At 41.5% G+C, this 14,074-nt stretch overlaps 1 protein-coding gene across 1 annotated transcript in view; it reads left to right on the forward strand.

Annotated features, from left to right (window-relative positions):
* Window positions 1-14,074, forward strand: part of SCG5 (secretogranin V) — a 239,057-nt gene that overhangs the window by 140,635 nt on the left and 84,348 nt on the right. The window lies entirely within an intron of this gene.

Below are 14,074 nucleotides of genomic sequence, written 5' to 3' on the forward strand. Positions count from 1 at the left end.
GGCTTACATCTTTCACAGTAGTATTTTAGGTACATATTAACATTGAATCAGGGGAATAACCATTACCAAATATGTCCTCCCCCCATCCCAGTTCCCTTTCTTCAGCCCATATCCCCCACCATCACCCCCCGGGCTGCTACAGTAAGTGGTCCCCTCTGTGTCTAGCTTACTACTAGTGATCATATATCTGTTTGGTCCTGGTACCCTCCCTTGTTTCCCCCTCTATTTGAGAGGCGGAGCTAGATAGTTTGAGTTATGTGGTTTTGTTTGAAGGAAAGAAAAGCAATAGAATGGGGAAAAAATCAAATAAGCTGAAAATGGGGCAGAGTCCTTCTAGAGGCCTTCAACCTCAGTTTGAGGATAGGAATAAGGTAATTGAAACACCACAACAACACAAGAGGAAATATCAAATAAAATATTCAGTGAGCACTACAGCAATAAAGACAAACACCACACAATAGTCTCGGTCCCGAAATCAAACCATGCCAGAGTGCAAAAAGAAAGAGAAAGAGAAAATAAAATAAAGTAAAATAAAATTTGAGACATCAACTTCAATATCTACACCAAAATAAAGAAGACAAAACAATAAATAAATATATATATATATGGATAAATGAATTATTTTGTGCTTTTTTTTTTCCTTTTTCCCCCTGCATAGGCACAATAACTATTGGGGACATTATAGAGGGAATTTCTTTGGCTCAGGAGATACAGGGTTTCTCCACCCTTGAAGTATATTGTCATGGGATTAACTATAGACTCCTTGCATGATCATTTACTCTCCCCTCGGTGCTTTTGTGGTGTGTGGAAGACTTCTGCTTCATCATGTATGGTAAAATCAGTCCTCTGTATCTAGAGATTTTAGTGTCTGTACAGCTCAAGGAATGGAGCTGATGATGGAGGCTTTCTTTGTGGTTCTAGCAGTTCTGCTTCTTCAGTGTCGTTTTAATCCATCTTCTGTGGTTGGTGGTCTTGGTCATTATGCTGCTCCTAGGATGGAGCCTGGGATAAGGTCTTTCGTTCTGTTTCTGGAAGACCCATTCAGTTACGGTTGTCTCAGACCTCTGGAATTGAAGATCTTTGTTGAACAAATCGTAGAACAAAAGCTAGGCTAGAGCTTTTTGTTGCTGTTGTTGTTATTGGTCCCTGGACACGTACTGTCCAGTCCTGGTTGTAACAACCAGTAGTTTGTATATAGCGATCTTGGCTTTTGCACAGATCAAAGTGTGACATGTTTCCTGATTTTGTCTTATCGTTGGCTGTTGAGGAAGGACAACTTGCTCTTAGATCAAGTTGTTCCCATTTCCTCGTTGTCAGGTTATCAATTTAGAACTGGCGCATGTTGGCGCCAGAGCAGCATTCTGAATGCCCTGGAGGGGGTTTGGCTCCTGGAGCTGTTGTGGAGAGCTCTGTCATCTCTATGTCTGGGATCCAGGAGTCAAGGATGGACGGTCGGTGTCTAGTTCCCTGGAGTCTAAGTTATTCCACATGACATGCGTTCAGGGTGGGAGATGCCCCTGTGTTGTAAAAGAGTATGAGTTCTTATCCCTAGTAGATAAGAGCTTGTTTTTATAGTAAGATTTTCCCTAATTTAAAAATAAATAAATAAAATTAAAAAAGAGATTTCTCCTAATTTTAATATGCCTTTGCAGGAAGAAGTGGTGCTACATTATATTGCTGGTGGATTTGGGGGTGGAGAGAGAAGAAAACAGACATACGACAAAAACTAAAAATATATATGCTCACACATATCTAAAGAAAAAGATTTTTTAAAAAAAGATTAAATAAAAGACTTAATTAAAGAAATAAAGTGGATATACTTTTAAATCAGATTTATAGAAACACTAATTGCCCTTTACAACTAAGAGAAAATAATGAAAAATGTCTTTACTATTTTCCTAAAATGCAATTCAATTCAAAGGCATTCATTCCTAAAACAGATTGTTGGTTTATATTCTGATTCCAGTATCCAGATGAGGATTTTCCATCATTTAAGTTTGAAACATGGTTAAAAACTGGATTAGAAATGGTAGATTTAGGGACCAGAGAGATAGCATGGAGGTAAGGCGTTTGTTTTGCATGCAGAAGGTCGGTGGTTCGAATCCCAGCATCCCATATGGTCCCTGGAGACTGCCATGAGCGATTTCTGAGCATAGAGCCAGTAGTAACCCCTAAGCACTGCAGGGTGTGACCCAAAATCAAACAGGCAAACAAAAAAAAAAAGAAATGGTAGATTTAGTTACAAAAATTGTCAGAAGGATGTGTCTCAGTGGCATGGCATGTGTCTTGCTTATGGATTTAATCCCTTGAACCACACACAAACACAATATCTGAGTGTACTTAGAATTGAAATACCATGAGAGAGAAATACACATTTCTAAAATAGAGATTTAGAGGCAGAGTGGTACAGCTGAATGAGCAGGTCCCATCCATCAATTCTTCCACAGGTACCCCCACAGTGGTTCATTGCCAGCAAGATAGCACTTTGGCAAATAAAGCAGTCAGAACTGATGCCAAAACAACCAATCTCTAACAGAGAACTACAATTCGTGAGGGGCACATTTTTGACGGAAAGGTTTTCAGTTGACAATCACATTATAAAGAGCTGATCCTTAAATCAAGGCTGCTGTCACACTCAAGGATCCCCACAGATAAGGTGTTGCAATCAATCTTGTCTGATCCTTAGAGTAGGCATGGAATTGGGAACCAGGCAGATTCAAATGAAATCTCAGCTTGGCTGTTTAACAACTTAGAACATATTTAACAATTTTGCACATATTCTTGACCTTTTTGTTTGTTTTTGGGCCACACCTGGTGACACTCAGGGGTTACTCCTGGCTCTGTGCTCAGAAATCGTTCCTGGCTTGGGGGACCATATGGGATGCTTGGGATCAAATCCAGGTCCATTTATGGGTCAGCTGCATCCAGCCCCGTTCTTGACCAATTTGACTCTCAGCTTTTCATCTGTAAAATAGGGATAATACTTTTTTTTGTAAGGCTGATTGCTGCCTGGCAAGTGGTATACAATTAATGCGCATTTCCTGTCTTTTCTCTTGATGCAGCTTCTCAGATGGCAACACAATTTAAATTTTGCAAAAGGCTAGACAGTAAGCTGTATAATGGTTTTATTTTTGAGATTGTGCAAGTCAATAAGCTTTTTCCTAGTCAATTTCTCAAAGAATCTGGTTCTTAAAAACATATCTAATTTAGGAACAGAGAGATAGTAGAGATGAAGTTGCTTGCCTTGCATGCAGCTAACCCTGGCACTCATGGTATAGAGCCCAAGTCCCAAATATATATTCAATATATTGAATACAGATTCAATTCAGATGCCAAAGATTCGCCTAGAATTTATGTACAGATACTGAGGTTCATGCTCTCTACCCTTTTCCTGCATAGCAAAGTCAATAGTTGTAGGTAACAATCACTCTGCTTGTTGTGGTGCAGAGAAATAGTACTTGTACTCTGTGTGTTGCATGCTCCACAAGAGGACAGATCATGTAGATGAGTTGGTGAGCATCACAGACCCTAAGAAGCACATACCTAATATTTTTGTGAAATATTATTAGACTGTCTCTGACCCTCATCTCCCAGCTAATTCTATTCACATTCATATCTGTTTTCTCCTGTTATCTTTAGGGAAAGTGTCATTTGAATAGCTGCCCATCACATTGACTTCCACAGAGACAATTCTGTGAATACTGAAGGTAGTTGAACTTAAGATTGTTAGCAGGGGTTAAGTTAATCCACCCATTTTAATTTTGGCTATTAAAAAAGCAGTGAGGCAGTTCATTCTTCTCATGGCCTATCAATTCTGACCAAAAGTCAAGGCACTAAGATTTTAAAGCCTCATCTATTCTGTGGATTATAGTTGATGTACCTTACTGAGATAACCTTTTCAATATTCTACAATTTGCTTGACTGAATCTTGAGCTCTCTGTTTACAGCATTATTGACCCCAAAGAGGAGGAGGAGGAGGAGGAGGAGGAGGAGGAGGAGGAGGAGGAGGGATAAATAGAAAACCCACTAAATTGATGGAACAGTTGCAAAGGGAACCAGGTGGGGTCTAATAGTTCTATCAAACTGTCAGGGAATTTTTCTTCTCCATATATTAAGCATTTAGGAACGATGCTCAGAGAGAATGCATTTGGAGCTGAGGGAAAGAATCGCATTGAAGGATGCAGGAAAAGAGTTCACACACACACACACATACATACACAGACACACTAATTTTCTCTGACCCTTAGCATTTAATTCAGCTGCCAAAATTCCCAAGGATAAAAACTTCTGGAACTCCATGAACTGAATTAACATGTATTAAGGTCATTAAGTACTATACAAAATGCTATGAATTTTATGTGAATTGTGATAGTTTTGCAATGACTCTGAGCTAGGTACTTCCATGATTTTCATTTTACAGTAGGTGAGGGAATTGGAGATGATACAAGTTGGATAATGTTTTCAGAGTCAAAGGGTAGAGCTGGGAAGAAAATCAGGTTACTAGACTTCAATCCCCCAGTTATAAAATTTCTCTGTTCAGCTTTCCTTGCTTTCCAGGAGCCGACCCAACTGCTAGCCCAATGTCAGCTCTGTGAGTTAGTCCACTATGCCTCAGCACCCTACAGGGCTCCCAGTCAGTGACAGCTCACAAGGTCTGGTCTCTTCCTGGAAGGCAGTAAACTCTCCTAACAGGACAGAAGGCTGGTCAAACTCCTCAGGATGGTTGTAGTTTAGGGATCTTCCTCCTCACCCCTTCTCTCCTTTTGTAGGTGTCACACTCTCATCACCATCTAAGGTTGTCCCTGCCCACTTATACTTATTACCATTTATCCTTTTTGTGCACTGTTCCAATAAATCTCTTGTACATACTATCATGTTTGTGTCTGCTTCTTGAAAGTACCAAACACTCTCCCTCTCTGCACCTTCTTTACTCTGGAGAATGGCATAGATCTCCCTAGCCTTGTCTGTAGTCACTGAAGCTCTAGTAAGTACTGTCAATGACATTTTGGATTAACAGTATGTCTATCACTGAAAGAACATTGGTACTTTCAAATGACTGTGTTCTTCATACACCTACTTATCTTCTTTTAAAAAAATCTTTATTATTATCACCAACTCCATACATATTTCTCAGCTGAGGGACTGCAATAACATCTGACTACAATGGGAAGATATAGATTGGGTTCCAGTGAAGAAAGTTAATTAAGGGCCCGAGCGATAACACAGAAGGTAGGATGTCTGCCTTGCATGAGGCCAACCTGGGTTTGATCCCTATAATTCCATAGCCCATATCTCATCATGGCAGGTCCCCCAAACCAGGCAAAAGTGATTTCTGAGTGCAGAGTCAAGATTAATGTTTGAATGCTATTGAGTGTGCTCCTAAAAAACAAACAAAAAAGTAAACTAAGAATGAGAAGAGCAACCCTGAAGAGCGCTCAGTGACTCTGATACAGAAGATTTCAAGCCCCCAAAGGCTTTCAAATAATAAAGGAGAAAAACCAATAGTTAAATAGTAGTAGTACAACTTAATTTACTCCTCTTAGTATAAAGTACCAAAGCTTTCAGTGGTATGTTAGAAATTTCTAGAGATCCTGGGACTAGAGCAGTGGTGCAAGCAGTAGGACATTTGCCTTGCATGTGCTGACCCAGGACGAACTGCAGTTTGATCCCCTGGTTTCCATATGGTGCCCCAAGTCAGGGGTGATTTCTGAGCATATAGCCAGGAATAATCCCTGAGTGTCACCGATTGTGGCCCAAAAACAAAAAGAAGAAGAAAAAGAAGAAGAAAGAAGAAGAAGAAGAAGAAGAAGAAGAAGAAGAAGAAGAAGAAGAAGAAGAAGAAGAAGAAGAAGAAGAAGAAGAAGAAGAAGAAGAAGAAGTTTCTAGAGATCCCATGGCAAAAGAAATAGTTAAAATTTTGACATTTGCTTGACAAGGGATGTGATTTGAAAAAGAAAGCTAGTGTGAATGACTGGATTCCCTATCTTTCTTTTGAAATTTAGTCTTCATTTTCATCCATAAGGTATTATCTTGCTTTTACTTATTTGTGCTATGCTGAGCTGCATCTGAAAGTTTTTCTAACCATTTTCCCAAAACTAGTCGGAGTTTCTTATTCATTTATTCATTGACTCAAAGGGCATTTATTAGGACCTTCTGCCCCACTCTAAGAGGGAATGAAACACATATGCAGGCCTGCCTTCTTGAAGGACTCACCCCTGCAGAGGAAAGGTGAGGTACACAGAAAGATCATTCCATAGCAGCTGCTCCTGACAAGGATTCTAGAGTTGCTAGTGGGACCTGTCAGGAAAAGTTTCATAAGAATTCTCTCTGGGAATGGCCTTCAAGCATCATATTTCATGCTGATGATGGCATCATTTAATTTTAAAAGTAGAATTATTTTCTATTATAAAGTAATGAGTGTATACTGGTTTCTAGGTACTATTAACAACATATACCACAGGTCCTGGGTGAATAATTCAGTGGCTTGGAACGCCTGCCTCATATGCATACAGTAATGAGCTCAATCCCTTGAAAGGCGATCCCTGGCAGAGAACCCATGTAAGCACCCTGCACAGCACTGGAGAGCACAATAACCAGAATATGCATGAGAACCGCAATGAAAGGGTGCAGCACCCAGCAGGCATGTACGCTATGCAACTAAAATGGTTGATTGCCACAGTCATGCATGTGTGTGGCCTCCTCTCATCACAACAAAAACAGCAAAGGGAAGAGAAAGAGGGGATACGTAAAATTATAAACATGGCCAGAGAGACAATACAGCAGGTAAGGTGCTTGCATTGCATGTGGCCAACACATGTTTAAGACCTGGCACCAGATATAGTCCCTCACCAGGAGTCATTTCTGAATTCAGAGCCAAGAACAAGTCCCAAGCACCACTGAATGTGACCCACAAACAAACAATGAAATAAAATCAAGTTACTACATAACTAGGTGTTTTTAATACAACTAGTCTGTATCTGACTAGAAATACAATGACCCAATTCACCCTTTTTCCAAGTAGGGAAGCAGGAAGAAAGTTCAGAGAAGCCAGAAAGAAAACCCAAGGTCACAGGCAAAAAGAAAAAAGAAAAAAATAAGTTTGCCATCTAGTGGCACTAAGTAAAATTAAAACCTGCTATTTCAATTTCAATGATGACAATTAACTGAGGCTGTACTGATAGTACAATGATAGGACACTTGCATGTGGCTAACCTGGGTTCAATCCTGGGCATTAAATATGGTCCCCTGTACTCTTCTAGGAGTGAGCTCAGAACCAGGAGTAACCCTGAGCACCACTGAGTGTAACCCCAAACCAAACCAAAATAGTGACTTCTTTTAGACCAGGTGTTTTGAGATATGTAATGATGTTTTGTTACTTTTAGAGAGAAGTACAGGAATATGCAGAAGTAAAAGAAAATAATGATAACTAGGGCTGGAGAACTAACTATATGTCAATATAATTTTTATCATTAATTATTCTATACTAGATCAGTTGCAAATGAATCAGAGATCTATGCCACTTCAAAACATTGTCAAACATTCCACATTCTTAATAGACTTATTGTGCTTCAATTATATGTTCAACCCCATCCCTTCATTTTTTGGATGTTGTTTGTTTAGGAAGACCAGACCTGGCAGTACTCAGGGATCAGTACTGGCAAAACTTGGGACCAAAGGCAGTGCCAGGCATTTGAAACAGGTCTGCCACATCCAAATGTAGGTAAGGAACTACCTCCTCCTCCTTTCCATGTGGCTCCTTACCTACATGCAATGGAAGCTCCTTACCTGTTCTCTAAGCCCTCTACAAGTCTTTAAGTGGTCAATACAAAACTATACTAAAAAAACATTTTCCACCAATCAAATTAGCAAAAACTTGAGAATATGACAACCTACATTTTTGAAGAGGAAACCAAAATTCTAATACATTGCCTGTCATGAATAAAAAAATTGTACAATTTCTATAGGGGAGTTTTTTTTTTTAACAATATTAAACAACAAAATATGTTCTTTTACTCTTAAATCCAGTGATCTAATCTGTGCAAAAGAACTCCTACTGAAAGCAACAGGAATGATATTACAGAGGTTAAAGGAGCTTGCCTTACATGCAATCAATTCTGTCCATCCCTTGCACTGCATATGGTTCCCTGCGCACAGAGCCAGGAGTAAACCCTGAGCACCTCTCAGTGTGACCCAAAAAGAAACAGAAGGGAGGAAATTAGAAAAAAAGCATGTATGCACACACACACACACACATACACACGCCCACACACACACACACACACACACACGTTGTTTTGTAATAATGGCTATAACCCACATCTATCAAAAGTAGAATGGCTGAAAAAAATGTGGCACACTCTTACAAAACTGTTGGAAAAAAGAATTCATGAGCTTGTCAAATAAACAAGCTGTTTATTTAAAGGAACAGCAAACACTGAGAGTGCAATTGTACTTGTGAGAGAGGAGTTTTTCTAAGCAAAAACTTGAGTTTATAGAGGTGGGAGATTCTGAGAAGTGAGGGTGGCAATTTTGTGGCACTAAGCTGAAACAGGAGAATGGCTAACTGTAAATGTGGTAAATGCTGGCTTACATGGGGAAGGAACCAGAAAACCTGGCATCTTGTGAAGAAGACATTGTAAAACCAAACACCTTTAGCATTGCTATTCCCTTCCGAAAATATCTTTGTACTTAATAAATGACTATGACTCTTTAACATGTAAACATACTACCTCTGAGCATGCCTTTCTACATATTTACACACAATGCTGGGGAGCATAACATGGCTTCACTAAAGGAGTTAGGGTGCTACAGATGCTAACCGGCTCAAAGGTGTGACATGAGGTTCTAGACTGTGGAATCTACAGCTAGCTGTATCTGAGACCATCTAAGATGGATCAAAGACATTGGTGATGACTCCTAGTTTCCTTACCTGTTCATTATAGTACTTTTGCATAGTAAAAATCTCACCCACTTGCTCAGGATCACTTATAATTATCATCTATTTGACCATTATAATCAACTTGACCATCTATGGTCAAAATCTAAGTGGCAACTTGATCTAGATTTAGAAGGTCACCACCTCAACCTTTCCTCGTCTTTGGTGAATCACGACTATGTTGCCCTTTTTCATTTGATCCCACTCCTATATCTATGTAAGTTAGAATGTGTTAGACAGTTCCTCCTTGTGGTGTGTGAGTCACACTGTGACTCTTAAGAATGTGCATGTGGGGCCAAAGAGATAGCATGGAGGTAAGGCATTTGCCTTTCATGCAGAAGGTCATTGGTTCAAATCCCGGAATCCCATATGGTCCCCCATGCCTGCCAGGAGCAATTTCTGAGCATGGAGCCAGGAGTAACCCCTGAGCACTGCCGGGTGTGACACCCCTCCCCCCCAAATGAATGTGCATGCTTACTTTCACTAAACTTTTTCAAACCTATAAACAGTACTACTTGCTCGTTGAGTGTGTCACTACTCTGACTACCAAATGTATATTATTCCTTAATAAACCTTCGTCTAAACTTTATTTTTCTGACTCATACTTAAATTCATTCCTTGTTGGTCAAGGAACCTGGTCCCTGGGTCAGAACCAATGCTTCATCCCTGACTGGACCCTTTATGCAACAAAGGTGCCCTCAAATGCCCACCCTTTGCTGTCAGGACAACTGTAAAATGTCATGGATAGCCTTTCTATATTTATCTATATGTATCATTTCTAACATATTAATTGGTATCCAATTAAGCCAGGCTCGGCTTTGGAAAGCTTTTGATCAAATAAGTAGTCATTAATATGGAGGCACTTGCTTGTTTAAGTAAACCAGTATCAAAGAAGAGGAAATACTGTGAGCATACGGAAAGGCAGAGTTGCAAACTGTCTACTCACAAAAAATATTAGAACCTGTTTTAGAAGAATTGACAAGGCCTCCTAATTTCTACATACTGTTCAGGTCTCTAAAGAGAAGAATTATGTTCAGTTTATGTCCCTAATAGAATGTCATGAACTTAACAAGACTTCATTCAAGTCTCATTTTGTAATATTTTACTAATATTTTGTTACTTATAAATGTACAGATAAGCAAATAAGTTCATATTAATGACAGAAAAACCTGTGGGGTCCTGAATTCTGAAACACGGAGGGATACCATTTTTATTTCTTTGTTTGTTTGTTTGTTTTGGTACCATACCCAGAGGCACTCAGATATTACTCCTGGCTCTGTGCTCAGAAATCATTCCTGGCAGGCTCGGGGAACCATATGGGATGCTGGGAATTGAACCAGGTCCTTCCCAGGTTGGCTGCATGCAAGGCAAACACCCTACCGCTGTGCTGTAATACCATTTTTGTAAAGGACCCATGTTGTAGACATCTTAGGCTTCACTTTCTCAAGCCTAAGTTTCCAATAACACTGCCTAGAGCTACTTCTTGGAAGCTACCTCTACCTCTAGGAGCTATCTCTACCTCTAGCTTCATCTAGAGGAAAGTACCCTAGATGACAGTCAATCATCTTAAAGATCACCAGAAGTTAAATCCTCTTCATCCCCTGCCTAAACTGGCTTATGACCTTAGCAAGGGTTGTCTCCTCTGGGAGATGTCCTTGACTGGTCAGTTTGAGGCTTGTGGCTGATAGAATAAAGTTTTGTTTTGCTTTACTCCAATTGTGTGCTCTCATCCTTCAACTTCAGACCCTAACATTTGGAAGCTCATCTGGGATCAAACAATAGTTCAGTCACCAACAAATCTGCCTATGTCCCACAGACATACAGCAGGACTCCCTCAAGATAGGTGAAGGCCTAAATGAAATAGAGTTCTGGCAGGGGCCCAAGGGGAGAAACTGGACACAGTATAGCTCCTCAGGGCCAAAGGCTGTGTGGGGACACCCCACTCCTTCAAGAAGGAAGGTGGGTTTGACTGTCATCACCATGGGGGTGACACCAACGTGGTTTCAAGCCCCATTAGATGCCTCATGGGTTCAAGTCCCAATCAGAGGAGTGCTAGCATCACACACATGGGTGATAGGTGGGTTTGAGCCCCACCCTGGGACCTCATGGGTTCAATTCTCACTGGAGGTTCCAGTCACCCTGTGTCTCTGTCTTTATGTTCGTCATGATGTGTTTCCTCTGTACCACTGTCTTGTCTGGTCAGAACATGAAAAGAAATTCTAGGAGAATGTCACCCTTTTGGGGTTGGTGGGTAGAATTTGGTATGAGTTCAGCAAAAATTGTGTGTTGTGTTGTATACCTGTGTTTTTGAATCTTGTGTCTGTCTTTGTTTGTAGCAGTAGTGGATGTTCAATAAACACCAAACAGTCTCAATCAACCAATACATATGCGTTTAGAGAAAGGTGGAGAGCAGATTCAAGGAAGGAAATTCTGAGGAGCTGGGTACAAGGGCACCAGCCTGACCTCTTTCCAATGGTAGGAAGTGGCTGGAGAGAGAAAAAAACTAAAGACCATACAAAAGCCAATTCAAGCAGGCTAAAGTATGTGATATTGTAGACATTGAGTCCTAGTCCCTTCCCTTAGACAACCTAGAGAACTTATTGTCTATATGCTAATGAGTAAAGTGCGGATAACTCACTAAAGAAATAAAATTGGCTATTTTAACTCAAAGAAATTTCTTTAGAGGTTTCTAAGAATGAAGAATTGGGCAGAAAATATTGCAAATTTTTGTGGTTGGCCTTTTTAGGCAATATTTTTAATTTTGTAAGTGCATGATATTGTTAAAGTAACTTAATTCCATGTCAATTTTGTCACATCAAACTTAATGTTGGGCTTCAGGTAGCTTTAAGTGTGAAAATCTCAACGGCACTTGATCGTGAATATCTCAAAGATGGGAAATCTACAGAACTGGTAAAATGGTCTTTAATAATCACCATAAAGGATCATTTGGTTCAAGTTTCCCTCTTAGAGCCTTAGTACTAGGTTCTAGGCTGCTAACTTGGGAAAATGGCATGCCCTGGGGAAGGAGGAGGATACAGAGAAAGGTATGGGAAGAGGGTAGAGCGCAGAGCCAAAAACAGTTCTTTACAGTGTTCAGAGCTGGGTATATATGGTTGCCTTTACCAGAGAGAACTTAGCTGAACAGGGCAGGAGATTTAACTCAGACCTGTGTTTTATATGCTGTTACTGAACCTAATGGGAATCCTGGGTCTACTCTCCTGGCAACACCTGCAACACTAGAGAACATATCCTGAAAAAGTATGGCAGCATGCCCTCACACTGATGCCAAAAATGCTCAGGAAACAGGTCAGTGTTATGATGCTTTGTTTTCTGTTACTTTAACATCTGTGTCGCCATCCCAGAGGGAGCGTGCTCTACGGTTCTGTCTGCCCAAGGATAGAGGGGACCACTTATGGCTCCAGGGCCTGATTGGTTTAAGTAATATTCCTCTGTCTAATCTTTTTCAGATGTTGATAACTGCAAACCTAAACCAGTCGATTGCTTGCACCCTCATTAAGAGCTAAGGTAGCATTTTGCTCATCATCCCAACTGACACTGCAGAGTAAGTGCTCAATAAACAATTTCTTATTTATTGTGCTCAATAAACAATGGACAAAGGCAAAGTCAATCCATTTCTTTTTTTTTTTTTTTTTTTGTATACTCCTGTCTAAGAATGTACTTTACTTTAGACTGGAAACATTTCTTTAAATTTGAACCCCCAAAGAGTCCAAACAAAAACAAATAGCAGGAATGTTCCCTAGATTAAGTGCATTCATTTGACAAGATTAAATTCCTGGGTGCTATTGGGCAATGAGAATGAAATAGGAGAGAAGAGTTTCCAGCCTGAACTAAATTACATCCTAGAAGGCAAATCAGATCAACAAAGGGACTCACCCTTAGCTCCTGACCCCAAATCCCACTGGAAGGAAATGTGGGCAGCTAACTACTCTTTGGGTCTTCCTCCTCCTACCTACCCTTCTCTCTCATGACAGGGCTTCTTTGCCATATGTAATCGATAAGATCTGAACATCACCAGCAGTCCTCCCAAATTCCAACTAGTTCCCAACAATCTGGAATTGTTTTTAGATTCCTTTCTTCCAAGGACCTGAAATCACTTTTCTGAATTCTGCACTCCATCCTCTTTCCATATCTTTTTCTGTATCCTCCTCCACCTCCTCCTCCCAGGGCATGTCAGCTTCCCAATTAGCAGCCTAGAACCCAGTACTAAGACTCGAAGAAAGAGGGAAACTTGAACCAAATGATCCTTTTTTTTTCTTTCTTTATTTTTAATATAAAATTCATCTTTTATAGTGATTATTAAAGACGTTTAGACATGGCAGTCACACCTGCGTTTGTGAATTCTGGCTTAGAAAGTCTCCTGTCGGCTTCCGTAGACCACAATTTAAAGTAAAAGACCTCGTCCGGCATAACGAGAGCAGAGTAGGGTGTCTAGAGCATTTGCCCGAATAGATTCTCTCAAACGCTGTAGGTAGAATTCAGCTCAAAAAAAAAACCCAAGATACATCGGAAGGAGCCAATGAGATCGCTTTCTATTTTTAATGTTTCTTATTTCTATCCCTTTGCGGTGAGCGGTTACACCACAGCGACGCAATTGCGAACAGGCAGCTCCTTGGCCGCCCCTGGGGTCCTGATTTCGAAATGCGCGCGAGCCAATCAGATCGCAGCGCGCGGCGGGGCGCCAACGTTCGAGTCGCGCCCGGAGCCGGAAGTCGGGTCTGCGCAGAGGCGCTGAGGCGGCGGCGGCGGCGGCGGCATGACAGCGAGCCGGCTCCGCTAGTCGCTCGGGGGCACCGCAGGCCGGCCGACGATGGCGGCGGGCAGGAGCAGCGCGTGAGACGGCGTGACGGTGGGCTCCCCAGCCCGGGCGGGCACCGGGGCTGGCCGAGGGAGAGCGAGAGAGGCGCCCGTGCTGCCGGCGGGTCCGGCGGCGGCGGGGCCAGGTGGGGGCGGGGCGGGGGAGCGGGGGACGGAAGCCGGCACGGGACAATCCGCGGAGCCTTTACGCACGCGCGATTTCTGAGGGCCAGGGGAGGCCGAGAGAGGCTTTGGTGACAGACAGGCAGAAAGACTGACAGGACCTGGGAGGACGAGGGAGGGCGGCGGGTGCGGAAGCGGAAG

Source organism: Suncus etruscus, chromosome 16 (genome assembly GCF_024139225.1).
Source record: "Suncus etruscus isolate mSunEtr1 chromosome 16, mSunEtr1.pri.cur, whole genome shotgun sequence".
NCBI lineage: Eukaryota > Metazoa > Chordata > Mammalia > Eulipotyphla > Soricidae > Suncus > Suncus etruscus.